Here is a 19,941-nt window from a genome sequence, read left to right on the forward strand (position 1 = left end):
AGAGTCATTTTTTCACCTATAAATACCCCATCATGTGTTGAGAAATGACACACAAAAAGCTCCCACAAAATCCCAAATTTGGCCATTCTCAAGCAAGGAATGAGCTGCTGTGCTATTCCGTTTTAGGCAGAAACTAAGGGATACCCAATGGGTTATTCTTCTCAATAATTTCATGCAAAACCTACACAACACAGTACCCAATTCACTCACAAGAGTTGTCCTTATTCGGCCATGTTTTCGTTGAAGAATCAAGCAAGTTTCGAACCATTGCTTCAAATTGTAAGTGGGTTTTTGTTATGTAATTATTTGTATAATAAATTTCTGTAGGAATATCATGACATACTTGTATGTCTGTCTAATCATTTTCAAAAATTGTGGAAATATATTTTAAAATCTCAATCGATATATGTTTTGTGTCTTCTATATCTTCGATGATCTTTGATTCTGCTGAGTCCTTTCGAAATTCTGATACGAACTGTTTGATAAATATGATTCTTGGTAATACACTGTTATGATTTGAGTTGGATATGGAACGACGATTGTAAGTTCTGTCTGGCCCCCATCAATGGGTATCAGACTGTGTTCTAGCCCACATCAATGAGTATAAAACTGTGTTCTAGCCCCCATCAGTGGGTATAAAAATGTGTTCTGTCTCGCCCCCATCAATGGATATATAATTGTGTTCTGGCCTCACCCTTAGAGGACTAACATATGGTGGACAATTTGACTATGGATGACGAGATGAATAATAGTGTTCCGTTTGTTCTGTTTTGAATTGTTCTGATAAGTTCTGTTTCACCCTTCGAGTCTCATTCGGTCAATGTTTGATATAATAAGTTTTGAAAGTCTGTTAAAAGATGTTTTAAAAATATTTTTATATGTATTTGTGATAATTTATCGGCCACCACTAGCTGAGTGTTTCTCAAAGCACTCACCCCTTACATCTCTCCCTAGATAAGAATGAACAATTGAACGAGGAGAAACAGGCGACGTTCTGGGGCTGGTGATTGCACCAAAAGATCTAGACTCAAGACTTTGTATTTATTTCGCTTCCGCAATTCTGATTTAATTTTCATTTCGTTGTCATTGTAAAGAAAATATTTATTTATGAAAAAGACCGGTGTTTGGCTATTTGCTACAAGGCTTAATTGTTTTCATGTAAATTAATAAACAATGCCGGATGTCACCGACGCTTCGGTCTCGAGGCGTGACACCTTGACTCCTTCATAACATTACTTCCATAGTTTTTCCTAATATCCGAATATATACGAATTTCGTTTGCTGATTTTATCCCTCCGTCATTTTTCCCCTCAATTATTTTACTTAAATTCTAGAATCTACATTACAAAACCCCAAACTTTCCGATATTATAGCAATCGTTGAACCCAAAAGTATTTGTTTCTTACGATAAAAACAAAAATAATAATATTGTCGATTAAATCTTATTTCCAATTTTCATATCCTTTGTTCTTCACGTCATAAACTTATAACACCTATAATAGAATCGTAATTATCTATAATTCACTATGATACCCAAAAATTATTAATTCGACGAATCTTACTTTCTCATCAAAATTGCTAATACTCATATTTCTCTTTCCTCCTAGAACATCATCATTCTTACATATTTGTCTAATTTCTTCAATCGTAATTCCTTATGTAACCCTTAATTTTTAATTTACTTACCGACTACATTCAAACAGACCTTTTTATTTTTCAGTAAATTGCAACTTAAATCCAAAGTTCTTGAGTTATTCGATTAAGCTTAACTTATCGCAATCCTAGCGGGGTCCTGATTTTAACCCGAAACTTAACCGAATTTTCCCAAACTCAAACCATGCCTAAAACTCATTCTACCAGCCACTAAACCACATTTTCCAGTCCACTAAAACCCACGAAGACGAGGCCATAAGCTGCTGGAATTTTCAGCAATGTCCTATTCAAAAACACTAGGTGCACTACCCTCCATAATTTTGCCCCTAACCCAAGACCGAATGGACCAGCTTCTAACCAACCTTTCCTAGACCACCTTAGGACCCTACATGATCTACTGACCCCAGCGTCATAGCCCCACGCAAGCCGTGAAGCTCACCCACCCGAGCACCCCCAAAGATGCCCAAAGGCCGAACCTAACTACTCCCAATTCCACCTAGCCCGAGGCCACCATGAAGGACCTCCCCTAGGCCTCGGTTTGGACCTCGCTGGACCGTACCCTGACCTGGTTGGGTTGCCCCTTGGCCAAGCCGCTCAACTCTTAACCCTACCCAACTCAAAACCCTAACCACAAACCACAAACCATCGGCCCTTCCTACTACCATGGACAAAATCGTGACTTCAGCAGATAAAAACCTTAACAACCACATGTTCATCCCATATGGGCCTTGGTTTGGCACCCCCCCTTACACATGGTACAAAAAAAAACGTGAGAATCATGCAAAGGAACCAAATTTCATGTCAAACTTTTCCCAAAAATGTAAGCATGGTTTAGATCATAAAATTATCATACAAATATATTAAATTCGGCATACTTGTAAGGCCCGAGATTTCGATTATTGTAATCTGATATGATTTGTCGATAATTGAGATGTAATTATAGACGGAACAGATCGGACTGGTAAATACGGTAGAAAACACAAAATATGTGCGAGGACATAACACCTCGCGCATATGCGCGACAAGGAGCCGCGCATATGCGCGACAGTGGCAGAATACCTCGTGCATATGCACGAGAAGTGTGCGCACATATGCGCGAGCTGTGCGGAAGCTTAATGCCATGTCCAGAGAACCTCGCGCATATGCGCAGAGGTGAAGCGCGCATATGCGCGAGATGTCGTGATGTTACGCGCCAAGACATAGTGTCTCGCGCATATGCGTGCTGCTTGAAGAATCATGCAACGTTTCTATACATGCATGGAATATATATATATATATATATATATATATATATATATATATATATATATATATATATATATATATATATATATATATATGTATCCTACAATTCCTTCAGAAGGGAGAACGAAAAGGGGAAACCGAAGGAAACTCTAGAGAATTCTAAAGCATTAGAAATTAGATTGTATAAGATCCGTCCATTCGATTTTGAATCCGACTTCGGTATCGTATTCCTATCGACACTGGCTACAACTGGACGTAAGTTTCATTACGTTTTGATATGATTTGAAATTATGGTACTGCCACAATCAGATATGATGCATATATGTTGTTCTTGCGATATCAGATATTGAATGATCGAAACCGGATCGAAGAACAGACTGTTTATGTAATTGTTATGAATTTTCAGAGTTGATTTGATTGTGATTAGACCGAGTTGATATCAGACTTGTGTTGTTATCGATTTTGAGGTGTTGGGATTAATATTTGATTGATATTGTATTGCTGGATATATTGATATTATTCAAATTTGGATCAGATGAGTTGTTGATTTTTATATACTAATATTGTATTGCCGGTATTGCGAGATTATACAGATTTGAGATTATGACCTGTTATTGTTACGTGTTATTATATATGTGATTTTGAAATTGACGGGGTTATTGAGATTGTATTGTTATGCCGTCTAAACATAAATAGATTGATATTAATCAGATTCGTTATTGATTGAGACTGCATCGTTGTATCTTGATATCAATCAGATTATGTCTTGATTTGCGTATTGATCAGAACAGGTCTTGAATTGAGTTGTATATTGATATTGTGCCTATTCGATATTGTCATTTCAGATTTGATATAGACAGAGTTGAATTTGAGATTTCGACTTCGTCAGATCGAGAAGACAAAGGTATAAGTCAATGTGGTACCGGGAGAACGACTCGAGTATGATATACTTGAGTTTCCCTAAATCACATACTTATTGTTATTGTGTGCATTGATTTGAATTGATATACTTGTTTTATTGATTTATAGAAAGCATGCCTTAGACGAGTATTAGACGAGTGATCTTGTGACATAGGTGCCTGATAGTGATGGAATCGTCACTGACACATTGCACAGTGTCACAGGATAGTGATTTGGCGAAAGTGCCAAAGTCTGTGACGGATAGGTCAAGACACCAGATGTTTGGTTATATCGATTGAATAGAATTGGAATTTCTTCTATTACTGAAATTCGATATAGGAATACCAACGTCTGGAAACCGGGATTCCTAGACTAGGAATGAGTCTAGTTTGAGATATAGAGTAATGAATTGATTAACAAATTTATATTTAATTATGTTTTCAGATTTTGATACATATTACTGATATTTGTTTCATGCTTTATATTTATTATATGATTGCATGTTCATTGATTTATACTGGGATGTAATTTTCACCGGAGTTATCCGGCTGTTGTCGTGTTTGTATGTGTGCATGGCAACAGGTTGGACAGCACCGGGGTCGAGGAGATGATGAGAGATCGTGATTAGAGTGGAGACTACAGACTTTGACGTTGTTGTAGATAGGATTCAGTACTTGACATTAAGTTGTGGAACCTTAGTTAAGTTTGATGTTTGTTGTACAAGACTTGTGCTTTTATACTGATATGTGTATTAGATTGAATACCATTATGTTCCGTAATTTTTTTAAAAAAATAAAAAATTTAGACCCTGTTTATTATAATTGATTAAATTGTCCCAATGATGATTAAGAACATGATTACCGTCCGAGTCCCCACAATACTTATGATGTGTATGAAGAGAAAACGAAAATACAAGCGTCCCTTATTGATTTTATGACCAAAAGCTTGAAGGTACGCGCGTGGGACGTCAAACGGGGAGGCATGAATAATTTATCTTGAAGGATTTATCAATGGCCGAAATTTGCTGCACCTTGCTGCTGAAATTTTTGTGAAAATGTGGCTGATGGAGGGGTGGGCGGTTGCTAGGGGAAAAGTAGGTTTAAGGAGTGCTTATGGTAGTTATTAAATAGTAAACAAAAATGCCCTGCTCCGACGGATAAAAATATCCAACAAAGCTCATTTCTTGAAAAATATAATTAAAACACCTCGTATTAATTAATAAAATTGAAATTACTAATAAAAATAATTTTCCTGATATTTCCCCGGTCTCCGTTCCTTGATCGAACGCCAAATGCATCTCGAAACCCTAATTCGTGAACTTTTAAAATAATCGTGAAATGAACCCTATCATGCAATAATTATGCATTAAATGCAAAAAAATAAATAAAAATATAATTTAAATAAAATCCTAGATTTCATGCATTTAGGTTACGTAAATTAAATTTCATGGACCATACACGATCATTCTGCATCAGGACTATGCCTAAACCAAGCTTTGAAGCTTCCGTATAAAGAACATACTCTCCTTGCCCTGATGACATCGATAAAACTGGCACTGAAGTCAAAGGTTGCTTCAGCTTCTCAAAACTCTCTTGATAGTCGGATCCCCAAATAAACTTTGCATTCTTCATCGTCAAGGCGGTCAAGGGTACCTCAATACAAGAGAATCCTTGACGGAACTTCCGGTAGAAGCTAACTAGACCCAAGAAGCTACGGATCTCGGTTACGATCTTTGGTACTGGCCATTCTTTTACTACCTCGACCTTGCTGTGATCGACCTCGACTCCATCTCTAGAAATGATGTGGCCTAATAACGCCACTCTCTCCAGCCAAAACTCGCACTTGCTGAACTTAGCGAATAATTTCCTATTTTGCAGTATTTGTAGTGTCTTTCTTAAGTGCTAACTATGCTCTTCTTCACAGACCTCGACTCCATCTCTAGAAATGATGTGGCCTAATAACGCCACTCTCTCCAGCCAAAACTCGCACTTGCTGAACTTAGCAAATAATTTCCTATTTTGCAGTATTTGTAGTGTCTTTCTTAAGTGCTAACTATGCTCTTCTTTGCTTCTCGAGTAAATCAGAATATCATCTATGAAGACTATGATAAACTGATCTAGATAGGGCTGAAATACACGATTCATGAGATACATGAAGATCATTGGCGCATTGGTCAACCCAAATGGCATCACCATAAACTCGTATTGTCCATATCGAGTCCTAAAAGTCGTCTTATGAACATCGAACTCATTCACCTTCAGATGATGGTATCACAAACGAAGATCTATCTTCAAGAAAATCGAAGCTCCTTGCAGTTGATCAAAGAAGTCCTCGATTCTAGACAAGTGATACTTGTTCTTGATGATGACTTTGTTCAGCTCTCTATAATCTATGCAGAGTCGCATAGTACTATCTTTTTTCTTCACGAATAATACCAGTGTGCCCCATGGATAACAACTTGGGCGAATAAAACCCTTTCCCAACAACTCTTAAATTTGATCCTTCAGCTCTTTCATTTCGGCGGGTGCTAGATGATATGGTGCCTTAGAAATTGGCACTATGCCGACATCAATTCAATAGAAAATTCCACCTCCCGGTTCGGTGGAATGCCAGAAACGTTCTTAGGAAAGACACTAGGAATGTCTCTGACAACCTCAACTTCCTCTAGCTTCTGACTGACAGGAGCATGTGCTGAAGCAACACATGCCAAAAAAGCTTGGCAGCCTCGTCCCATAAGCTTCCTCGCACAGATGCAGGATAATGTGCGGCATTTGCTTGTTCCTTGCTGCCTCGAAGACAGAAGATTATTGCTGGGTGTTCGAATAGATACTGACATATGCCGAAAATATATCGAAGCTCCATTCGCAGATAGCCAATCCATGCCAAGTATGATGTCGAATTCATGCATCGACAGCACGATCAGATCTGCCCGAACCACATCCTTCTGTAGACGAAGCTCCAGATTCTTCACAATACTCGTAGTAACCATTTGATCACCAGAAGGAATGGAAACTATAAAGCCCAATTTCGAATCCTCAGTATAATCTCTAGTCTCTTGACGAATGTCTCAGATATAAATGAACGTGTAGCTCCAAAATCTAGCAATGCATAGGTTGCTACACCTAAAATGAGTATCCTTCATGCGACAAATATATCATCAAATCCAATCGTGTCGAAACTTAAAGGATTTTTATCATTAAATACCCAAAAACTCTCGAAAATTATAACATTTTCCCTTAATAATTCTCGAAAAATACTCAATTTTGCACAAATAATTTTCGACAATAGCATTTCAAACCCTTTCAATTTCAAACTCTTCATATTTGGCCCTTAAATTTTTGAAAATTGCATCTTAGCCCAAATAAATTCCAAATTCCATCAATTCCGGCCCTAAACTCTCGAAAATTATTGTTTTGATCCTTAATTTTCCAGAAATTGTGGACCTCTATTTATCTATAATTTTCAAATAACAGCCCATAAACTTCTTAAAAATTGCAATTTAGTCCCCGAACTTTTGAAATTCCAAATTTCACCTTAGAATTTTTGTTTTTGCATTTTAGCCCCTATACTTCTCGATTTCTCCATTTAAGCCCTAAATTTCTTATTTTTTATTTGATTCTCTCATTTGCATGATTAAGGCTTATACTTCATGCCCAATTTCTATGATTTTTAATGTCATCCCTTAAATCTAACTAAGGTAAAGCATGCAATCTATTTTCTTCTAAGTTGTTCATAATCACCATAAATTCACATAACCAATTTAACATTTTATGCAACAAAAGCAATATAAAAATGTTAAAAAACTAGGTTACCACCGATCCAATTCGTGTTTCGCTTGTATTTCCCCCACATGCACTTGCCAAGGTGTGGGCGATTGTATTCTATGTACATTGGCCTCTATTCAGGTTTTAGTGCTTCAGACTGTGGTGGCTTCTACTGCCCCTGCTTCTTCAATTGTCCTTGGGGCTTTTGCTGCTCTTGAGCTTTGGGAGGTCCCGTAAATTGCCTCTTGACTAGATGAGAGTTCTGCTGGTGATGTTGCCTTTTGCGCTGCATCTCAAAGTCAATATCTTTCAAGGCTTGCTCAGCTTGAAAAGCACAAGCAGTGGTGTTGCGTATTTTCTGCAAGCAAGCGCACAGTTTTCAAGTTTTAATATATGAGAGTAAAGTATCGTTCCCACGAGGAATGTATTAATAAACGTATACCAGTGGTTTTAATTAAAATAGTCAAGATTTTATCTAGAAGAATCAATTAACGGTTTGGTTTGCTTAAAACGAATTAATTGCAACTAAATATTGATCTAATCACCGAATGGAGAAATATCAACGAGAGAAAATATCTATGAAATGTCTGCTTTTCGTTTTGTTTAAAAAGCACTAGAATATTTTTTCTTACGTAAATATATAAATACTTTGAAAATACCTTGTACCATTTTAAAAATAAAAAATCAACTAACATTTCAAAACCAAAGAAAAATATTTTAAATCGTAAAATCGTCAAACGTTTTACCCAACCTAAAAATCAATAAATATGAAAAGTATATCCCATATTAAACCTCTCAAAAATCTCTCAAAAAGCATAAAGAAAGTGTCTTAAAATCTTTAATGTAAATCATAAACTTAAATGCGGAAAGTAGAAGCGCTGGTCCTCGGGTTATGTACACCTTCAGTCCAGTCAGTTCAACCATCAAGACCTCCATCAAACTCACCTGCATCAAACACACTTAGGACTCAACACATCATATCCTTGATAATGAGTAATACGTAATACAGTTCACATACAAAAGTGAAAAATACTTGTATTTAAATTAGCATTTTCATAAACATGTAAATCCATAAACTTTTTCATATTCTCATTAACATATACATATCATCATCAACATATACATATCCATATTCATGTTCGTGTTTTGTTGAATTCAGATCGCTAATTGTGACTTTCTTTTTCGTATACGTGTTGGGCGATGGATCCATCTACATGTAACCACAGTACTGGGCGGCGGGGACACCAGCGACACTCTCACGGTCAACTAGGCCTTGGCCTTAAGTATTAACATATCATCGTTTTAGTCGCAATCCCTTCACGTTCTTCAACATATTATAATCAATTAATAAAAATCATGCATATACGTATCGTTTTTATTTTTGAAACCAAGCATGCAACATTTTTTTTAAATGCTTAATAATTAATCCATAAAAATAAATGAACATTTAAAAATCATGATTTAACATATAAAAATTCATAAACATCCATAATTATTGAAAATAGTCATATTAGCATATTAAATAGCATCTAGGATACTGCCATGACGTTTACTAATTTTTATGTGTAAAAAGACCGTTTTACCTCTAGACGTAAAATTTCACGCTTTTGACTTTTTCTTATTTTCTTTGACTCTAACATAGCCCAAATATTTATTTAAGCCTAAATTAAAATTCCCAAAATTTTATTTAGCTTAAATATTAGGCCTTTAATTAATTCGTAATTAGTCGTTTTGACGGTGTTTTAATCCAGAAAAATCCCAAACTTTAATATAAAATTCCTAAGTTTAAAACTTAGTCTTTTTTATATTATTTTAGCCCTTGTGAACCACGACTCGACCCCCGTGAGCCGTGTTTCGCTTAAATTAGCAATTAAAATCCTAAATTGACCCTTGAAGGTTCCACCCGAGCCATGTCTCGAATTCCTCGAGCCATGTTGAACAAAACCCTGACCGACACCCTTAAGCAATCCTCTGGACCCTAGGAATTCACGGAAACCGCCCCTAGCCCCATAACCGAACCACACAAGCTTTCACATGAAGTGGCCGAGAAACCCATGTGGGCAAGGACTCATGTTCGCACTCCTAGGACTCTAGCCGACCTAGCCACCATTCAACTAGCCTATTGTGCACTCACCTAGGACCCCAAAGAGTCAACCTAGCCCAGACTAAGCCCCTTGGTCAATCCCCATATCCCCTTACAACCCGCGCAACCCTGCGCCACTCCCCTAGCATCTCTCGGGTAGGAGTCCTTGTTGGCAAGGACTCCTCCCAGCCCACTTAACTTGAGTCCTAGTATGGCTAGGACTCCACCCTTGACTCCCTCACGGCCCTAACTAGCCTTGGAACCAAGTCAAGACCAAGCTAAGCCATAGAGACCAAAGCCGAACCCCTCCAACTTACCATGACAGAAACGTATACAGCTTGCATCCCTTGATCATGTGCAATGTTTTGGTGATATTCTAAGGCTCTAAAATCATGTAAAATGTTGTTTGATCATACCCTATATCATGGCATCCCCTTACACAATACAAATACATGATTTTGGTAAGCAAAAACTCAAGTTTAGAACCCATGTGCATGAAATTTAGAAAATAATTATCATGGCCTTTGATTTTTCGTTCAAAAGATGCAATAAATCATAATATGGTGTGATGATGTTTGAAGGAAAGAAGAGGAGTGCCTTTACGTATTTAACACACGATTATACATTGAAGATGGCGAAGAACGGGGCAAGAACCTTGGCTTGAAACTCCCTTGAAATTTTCAACTTATCTCTACCAAATTGTGCTGTGTGTGTGCCGTGAATATGGTGAGTTTGGGAGAGCGAAATTCTGATTTGAGGCGTAGGAAATTGTGAGGGTTTGAGGCGGTTTACATATTATATAATGAAATATTATACTAATAAGGCTTTAGGCCTATTAAGCATAAGTTTAGGCCCATTAGTACTTGATTAGGATTTAATTAAAATATTAAAATAGTTTTGTCAAAATTAAGTTTGTGAATTTAATAGCTGTGTTGCCAAAAATTTCGCATTTTTGTTGAAAATCCCACACCAATAAAATTTACGTCTCGGCGTATAAAATCACCTTAAAACTCCTTATTTTCAAAAATATGTAAAACCATTACCCATATTTTAATTAATTAGAAGCAATAATTTACTGAAATATTTTACGTTTTTCAGCCCTCGGTCTCTGTTCTTCGATCGCAACTTGAATAATCCTTAAAATACAGTTTTATGCATAATGATAATTTAACCATATTTAACATATATTCATGCATGTCACATAATAAATTAAACAATTAAATCAATTAATTACTCATTTTTCATATTTTCTAGATTTGCATGCAGTTGGATTAAGTCGTCTTAATTTTTGACCTTACAATTCCTCCCCTCCTTAAATAAAATTTCGTCCTCGAAATTAGAACTTACCAAATAATTCTGGATAGCGACTCCTCAAGTCTCTCTCAATTTCCCAAGTAGCTTCCTCTAACCGAGTGATTCAACCACTTGACCTTGACTATTGGAATAACTTTGTTTCACAATCTCCTTTCTTGGCTTCCTAAGATTTGGACATGTCTTTCTTCATAAGTCATGTTTGGAATCAATTGTAGAGGCTCTTAATTTAGTACTTGTGATGGGTTCGACATGTACTTCCGCAGCATCGAAATATGGAACACATTGAGAACTCCTGAAATCGTTTGTGGCAATTCCACTCTATAAGATAGTGTACCAATCCTCTCCAAAATCTCAAACGGACCAATAAATCTTGGACTAAGCTTGCCTTTCTTGCCAAAGCGCATAACACCCTTCATAGGTGCTATTTTTACAAATACATGATCGCCCACTGCAAACTCTAAGTCCCTTCGTCTCTTGTCAGCATAACCCTTTTGTCGGCTTTGTGCATTCTTCATTCTCTCACGACTTTTGGCTACAAGCTCGGCAGTCTCTTCAATCACATCCGGACCTATTTCTCTTCTTTCACCAACCTCGTCCCAATGAATAGGAGATCTACATTTCTTTCTATAAAGTTCCTCAAAAGGATTCATCCCGATAGATGATTGGAAACTATTATTATAGATGAACTCCACTAGAGGTAATTTTAAATCCAAACTGCCTTGGAAATCAATAACACATGCTCGCAGTAGATCTTCCAGGATTTGGATAACTCTTTCAGACTGACCATCGGTTTGATGATGAAATGTTGTATTGAATAATAACTCCCCATCGCTGCATGTAGACTCTTCAAAAAGATGACGTGAATCTTGGATCTTTGTCAGAAACAATAGATACAGAAATCCCATGCAGACGAACTATCTTTCGAATATATAACTCGGCATGCTGAGTCATGGAGAATGTCGTCTTAATAGGTAGAAAATACGCTGATTTTGTAATACGATCGACTATCACCCATATGGCATTAAACCCCTTAGTAGTCTTCGTTAATCCCACAGCAAAGTCCATCGTGATATTTTCCCATTTCCACTCGGGAATAGGAAGTGTCTTAAGCTTCCCTGCTGCTCTTTGATGCTCTTCTTTAACTTTCTGACAAGTCAAACACTAGGATACAAATCTCATAATGTCTCTCTTCATGCCTGACCACCAATATAACAACTGCAAATCTTTATACATCTTCGTGCTTCCCGGATGAATGGAATAAGGTGTGTCATGTGCTTCCTTCATAATAAGATCTCTCAAAGAATCATAGCTAGGAACCCATAAACGATCACGATAACAAACTATACCATCCATCTCAGAATACAATCTCTGACCTTGGCTTCATCTCTAGCTCTCTATTTTTGTAGCTGCTCATCAGTAGACTGCCCATCACGAATTCAGTCCCTCAAAGTCGACTGTACTGATAATATGGCAAGATTAGGGGCCTTGGCCCTAGCATATACTGTAAGCTCAAGCCGCAGTATCTTGGACTGCAACAGTTTTTGAACTGATAATTGAGTGATAACTACTACTTTTCTACTCAATGCGTCTGCCACAACATTAGCTTTCCCCGGATGATAGCTAATCTCACAGTCGTAGTCCTTTACTAACTCAAGACATCTACGATGTCTCATATTCAAATCCTTTTGGGTGAAGAAGAATTTCAGACTTTTATGATCGTGAATATTTTTCACTTCTCCACATAAAGGTAGTGTCTCCAAATCTTCAATGCAAAAACTACTGTTGCAAGCTCAAGATCATGAGTAGGGTAGTTTTTCTCGTGAATTTTCAACTTTCTCGACGTATAGGCATAAATCGGTCATTTTGCATCAGAACTGCGCCCAAACTAAGTTTTGTAGTGTCGGTATACAAAACATACTCTCCTTGCCCCAATGGCATAAATAACAGTGGTGCTGAAATCAAGGCTTACTTTAACTTATCAAAACTGTCTTGACACTCGGATCCCCAAATAAACTTTGCATTCTTCTTAGTCAAAGATGTCAGTGGTACTGCAATAGATGAGAATCCCTTGATGAATTTGCGATAATAGCTAGCTAGTCCCAAGAAACTACGAATCTCTGTAACACTCTTGGGTACTGGCCACTCCTTTTTAGCCTCAAATTTACTTGGATCGACTTCCACTCCACTACTAGAAATGATGTGGCCTAAGAATGCCACTCTGTCAAGCAAAAACTCGCACTTGCTAAATTTAGCATAAAGCTTCCTATCTTGAAGAACTTGTAGTGCTGTACTCAAATGTCGACTATGCTCCTCTCTGCTCTTGGAATAGATTAAGATATCATCGATGAAGAATATAACAAACTGATCCAGATACGGCTGAAATACACGACTCATGAGATCCATGAAGATCGCCGGTGCATTGGTCAACCCAAATAGCATGACCATAAACTCATAGTGCTCATATCTCGTACGAAATGATGTCTTGTGAACATCCAAATCTTTAACTTTCAACTGATGGTATCCAGAACGAAGATCAATCTTAGAAAATATCGATGCTCCTTGCAACTGATCAAATAAATCTTCATTTCTTGGCAGTGGATACTTATTCTTGATAGTGACCCTATTAAGCTCTCGATAATCAATGCAGAGTCGCATACTACCATATTTCTTCTTCACAAATAATGCCGGTGCACCCCATGGAGAATAACTAGGGCGAATAAAACCCTTGTCTAGCAAGTCTTGAATTTGAACTTGTAGTTCTTTCATTTTGGTAGGTGCTAGATGATAAGGCGCTTTAGATATAGGAACAGTGCCCGGCATTAGATCAATAGATAATTCTACTTCGCGATTGGGTGGGTACCAGAAACGTATTCGGGAAAGATGCTAGGAAAATCTCTGACAATATCAACATCCCCAAATTTTTGACTGATAGGAGCATGTGCGGTAGTGACACATGCTAGAAAAGCTTGGCATCCATGCTTAATAAGTTTCCTCGCACATAGACAAGAGATAATGTGCGGCATTTGCTTGTTTCTCGCCGCCTCAAAGACGAAATATTGACCACTAGGCGGTCGAATAGACATTGATCGCTAACGAAAATCAATCGAAGCTCCATTTTCGAATAACCAATCCATACCAATTATGATAACAAATTCGGGCATAGGAAGCACAATAAGATATGCCCGAACCACATCTTTGAATAAACGAAGCTCCAGATTTTTGACAATTTTAGACGTGGACATTTGATCACCGGAAGTAATAGAAACTTTGAAACGCAATCCCATATCTTGAGGAATAATATTCAGTCTTTTGATGAAGGTTTCAGATATAAAAGAATGTGTAGCTCCCGAATCTAGAAGTGCATATGTTGCCACACCTTGAAAGATAATCCTCCATGCGGCGAAAACGTCTTTTAGAATCTTTTCGTGTTGATGCTTAAGGATTTACTATCATTAATTTCCCAAAATTACGAGAAGATTATGCGTTGAACATAAGCATTTCTTGAAATTTTGATTTTTAGCCCTTCCATTTTTCGAAGTTTGCATTTTAGTCCCCAAAATTTTGAATTATTACAATTCGGCCCTTATATTTTCGAAAGTTTACATTTTAGTCCCTTAGAATTTCGAAAATTCATTATGGTCCTTAAGAATTTGGAAATTACATTTAGGTCCTTATCTTTCGGTTAATTGCATTTTGGTCCCTTAATTATCGAAAATTACCTTTTAGACCCTTATAATTTCGAAAATTTCGCAATGACTCCTCTAAAGATTTTGAAACCCCAATAAATTCTTAATTAAGATTTTTCTTTTAATTTTGGGCCTAAAACTTTTATTGTAAATATTACATCCTTCATATAAATTTAAGGCACACAATTTCTATACTAATTTCTATGGTTTCTAAAATCATATCTTAAATTCCAATTAAGGTAGAACATACAACCTAATTTTTTCTAGATTAAATCTTGTTCTCAATTCCATCCTAATAACCAATTTAACATTTCATGCAATAATAAGCAATATAAAAATGTCAAATGACTAGGTTACCTGTGATAAGCATAGTGTCTGCCTTCTCCTCAGCTTCCTCGGCATTCATCACATATGCTCTCCCAACAGTAGGTGATTTCTTCTTAGGGCAATCAGCAGCCTTATGCCCTTCTTCCTTGCAGATAAAGAATTTATAAGATCCCCACATGCACTTGCCATAATGAAAATGATTGCACTCCTTGCAAGGTTGCTTATCAGCAGGACTTGGTGCTCCAGGAATATATTGTGGCTTTGGTGGTGTTTTATTCCTGACTTGACCTTGGGGCTTTTGAGACACTTGAGGTCTAGGAGGACCCGTATATGGCTTCTTGTTTGGCTGATTATTATTCTGAAGTTGCTGCCTCTAGCGATGTAACTCAAAATCAATGTCCTTCAAGGATTGCTCAGACTGGAATGCATAAGTAACGGCAGTAACATAATCCAAAGGACGCATCATCATAATATTATTCCGTATGGTGGGTCGTAGACCATCGATGAAGTGTCTAAGATTTTCTTCAGCGTCTCTGGCAATAAGGGGTACAAAGTGACAACCTCTATCAAATTTATTCACAAATTCAGCAACAGTAGCTAGCGTCTCCCTGGCAGAATGTCATAAATTCCATTCTTAATCCCCCTCTGACATCAGCAGTAAAATATTTCTTGTAGAACATCGTTTTGAATTGAGCCCAAGTAAGTGTAGCAAGGTTACCACCATGCTCGGCTCCCTCCCACCATAAAGAAGCATCATCTCTAAGCGGATAAGTGGTACACCTCACACGTTCAGCATCTCCCATATCCAGATAGCGAAAGTGTACCTCAATGAACGAATCCAACCCTCAGCAGCAAAAAGATCGGTAGTGCCAGAAAATTCCTTCGGCCCTAGCCTCCGGAACTAATCATATATATCATGTTGTGGCCTAGGTGCCTGCTGAATCTGTTGTAACTGCTGTTGCAACTGCTGTTGCTGTAACTGTTGCTCTAAGAGACGAGTCATTCCCTCTAGTGCAAGAGTAGTAGCATCCCCTGGAGGTGGTGGTGGGGGTGCATTCCCTGGTAGTTCACACTGTTCTCGGCTTGATTCTCATTAACAGGTGCACGTCTAGGAGGTATTTTATCTAAACGTTTTCCAAATTCTAACGTAACCAACATGCATTTAAATCAAAGTTTTCTAAGCATGTGACATATCCTAATTAAATTTAGCAATTTAAGCATGCACAACATAAGTACTCAAAAAGCTAGTAACATGTTGTGTATAACATATTATTCATGCCATCATGCAGGTAACATCATATTAAATCATATAAAGCATGTAAAACTTAAAATTTGAGGCTTGACGATTGATCTTCCCGGCACTGATGGTGGCACAACAATTTACAGAACCATTGCTCTGATACCAACTAAAACGTCTGCTTTTCGTTGTGCTTAAAAAGTACTAGAATTTTTTTTTCTTAAATAAATATATAAATACCTTGTACCATTTTAAAAATAAACAATCAACTAACATTTCAAAACCAAAGGAAAATATCGTAAAATCGTCAAACGTTTTACCCAACCTAAAAAACAATAAATATGAAAAGTATAGCTCATACTAAACCTCTCAATAATCTCTCAAAAAGCATAAATAAAGAGTCTTAAAATCTTTAATGTAAATCATAAACTTAAATGCGGAAAGGAGAAGTGATGGTCATCGGGTTATGTGCACCTTCAGTCCAGTCAGGTCAACTATCAAGACCTCCATCAAACTCACCTGCATTCAACACACCTAGTGAGTCTAAATACTTGACATATCATATCCTTGATAAAGAGTAATACGTAATACAGTTCACATACAACAGTGAAAAATACTTGTATTTAAATTAGCATTTTCATAAACATGTAAATCCATAAACTTTTTCATATTGTCATTAACATATACATATCATCATCAACATATACATATCCATATTCATGTTCTTGTTTTGTTGAATTCAGATCGTTGATTGTGACTTTCGTGTTCGTATACGTGTTGGGCGATGGATCCATCTACATGTAACCACAGTACTGGGCGGCGGGGACACCAGCGACACTCTCACCGGTCAACTGGGACTTTGTCTTACGTATTAACATATCATCGTCTTAGTCAAAATCCCTTCACATCCTTCAACATATTATCATCACTTAATAAAAATCATTCATATACGTATCGTTTTTATTTTTGAAACCAAGCACGCAACATTTCTTTAAAATGCTCAATAATTAATTCCCAAAAATTCGTGAACATTTAAAAATCATGATTTAACATATAAAAATTCCTAAACATCCATAATCATTGAAAATAATCATATTAGCATATTAAATAGCATTTAGGACACTGACATGACGTTTACTAATTTTTAGGTATAAAAACACCGTTTTACCCTTAGACGTAAAATTTCACGCTTTTGAGTTTTTCTTAATTTCTTTGACTCTAAGATATCCCAAATATTTATTTAAGCCTAAATTAAAATTCTCATAATTTTATTTAGCATAAATACTAGGCATTTTAATTAATTTGTAATTAGTCGTTTTGACGGTGTTGTCATCCCGAAAAATCCCAAACTTTAATATAAAATTCCTAAATTCAAATATTAGTCTTTTTATATTATGTGAGCCCTTGTGAACCACGACTCGACCCCGATGAGCCGTGTTTCGCTTAAATTAGCAATTAAAATCCTAACTTGACCCTTGAAGATTCCACCCGAGCCATGTCTCGAATTCCTCGAGCCATGTTGAACCAAAACCTGACCGACACCCTTACGCACTCCTCTGGACCCTAGGAACTCACGGAAACCGCCCCTAGCCCCATAACGAACCACACAAGCTTTCACATGAAGTGGCCGAGAAACCCACGTGGGCAAGGACTCATGTTCGCACTCCTAGGACTCTAGCTGACCTAGCCACCTTTGAACCAGCTTGTTGTACACTCACCCAGGACCCCAAAGAGTCGACCTAGCCAATCCTAATCCCCATGGTCAAGCCCCATATCCCCCTGCAACCTGCGCAACCCTGCGCAACTCCCCTAGCATCTCTCGGGTAGGAGTCCTTGTTGGCAAGGACTCCTCCCAGCCCACTTAACTCGAGTACTAGCATGGCTAGGTCTCCACCCTTGACTCCTCCACGGCCCTGGAACCAAGCCAAGGCATAGAGACCAAAGCCGAACCCTCCAACTTACAAAGACAGAAACGTATACAGCTTGCATCCCTTGATCATGTGCAGTGTTTTGGTGATATTCTAAGGCTCTAAAATAATGTAAAACGTAGTTTGATCATACCCTATGTCTTGGCAGCCCCTTACACAATACAAATACATGATTTTGTTAAACAAAAACTCAAGTTTAGAACCCATGTGCATCAAATTTCGAAAATAATTATCATGGCCTTTGATTTTTCATTCAAAACATGCAATAAATCATAATATGGTGTGATGGTGTTTGAAGGAAAGAATAGGCGTTCCTTTGCGTATTTAACGCACGATTATCCGTTGATGATGGCGAAGAACGGGGCATGAACCTTGGCTTGAAACTCCCTTGAAATTTTCAACTTATCTCTACCAAATTGTGATGTGTGTGTGCCATGAATATGGTGAGTTTGGGAGAGCAAAATTCTGATTTGAGGCGTAGGAAATTGTGAGGGTTTGAGGTGGTTTACATATTATATAATTAAATATTATACTAACAAGGCTTTAGGCCTATTAAGCATAAGTTTAGGCCCACTAGTACTTGATTATGATTTAATTAAAATATTAAAATAGTTTTGTCAAAATTAAGTTTGTAAATTTAATAGCCAGATTACCAAAAAATTCGCATTTTTATTGAAAAACCATCAACGATAAAATTTACGTCCCGGCGTATAAATCACCTCAAAACTCTTTATTTTCAAAATTATGAAAAACCATCACCCATATTTTAATTAATTAGAAACAATTATTTACTAAAAACATTTTACGTATTTCAGTCATCGGTCTCCGTTCTTCGATCGCAAATTGAATAATCCTTAAAAATACAGTTTTATGCATAATGATAATTAAACCCTATTTAACATATATTCATGTATGTCACATAATAAATTAAGAAATTAAATCAATTAATTACTCATTTTTCATATTTCCTATATTTGCATCCAGTTGGATTACGTCGTCTTAATTTTGGACCTTAAAATCTAGATGAGTGATTTCACTAAGTTTCCACAATAATTATTCCCGGGTGAATTTATATTCATGAATTACAATTCTTTAATGACCAATAACACTTAATTATTTTATTCTCTCTTTCCCAAGTGATGAATAAATTGTATCATTCAAACTTCGATCCAAACATTCTTAATAAGAATCTAAGTTTAATTGTTATATGCAAACGATGATCTTATCTAGGCCTCACTAAAGTTATACGCCTTCCGAATTATATTATCATTCAATTATGTATCTCTAATGATCTATAATCCTAGTCTCTCTTCCGAATTGTAGAATTAATCAGACAACAAACAATTTATGGTAAGTCAACTGAAGTCGGATAAAAACAAGGAAACACAATTACACCCAAATGGATTCAATCACATAAACAACCGAGTCAAAATTATCGCTTCAACAAAGATACATCATCCTCTAGAATGAAAAAATTAGTTCATAATGAAATCTAAACAAAAACAAAACATGTTCGAAGGTTTAGACATCGCAACACAAGAAATAAAAAGGGCGAAAGATGACAAATCAAAAGTGGCGTTTTTGTCCCCAGATTCGTCGTTCTTCGACTTCGTGATCGATATTTTCGCTCTGACTCCTCTTCTCTGGCGTGTGCTCTTGTTCTCTTGTGGTGTTCTCTCCCAAAAACGGTTGTCTCGCTTTTGAAGGTTTTTCCTTGTCTTTCATACACGATCGGCAGCCCAAAGACTGTTTCTTCACACCTCTTGAGCGCGGGTGCGCGTGTTCTGGCGCTACCGCGTGCAAG

The sequence above is a fragment of the Primulina eburnea genome, chromosome 4, assembly GCF_022965805.1.
Source record: "Primulina eburnea isolate SZY01 chromosome 4, ASM2296580v1, whole genome shotgun sequence".
Lineage (NCBI taxonomy): Eukaryota > Viridiplantae > Streptophyta > Magnoliopsida > Lamiales > Gesneriaceae > Primulina > Primulina eburnea.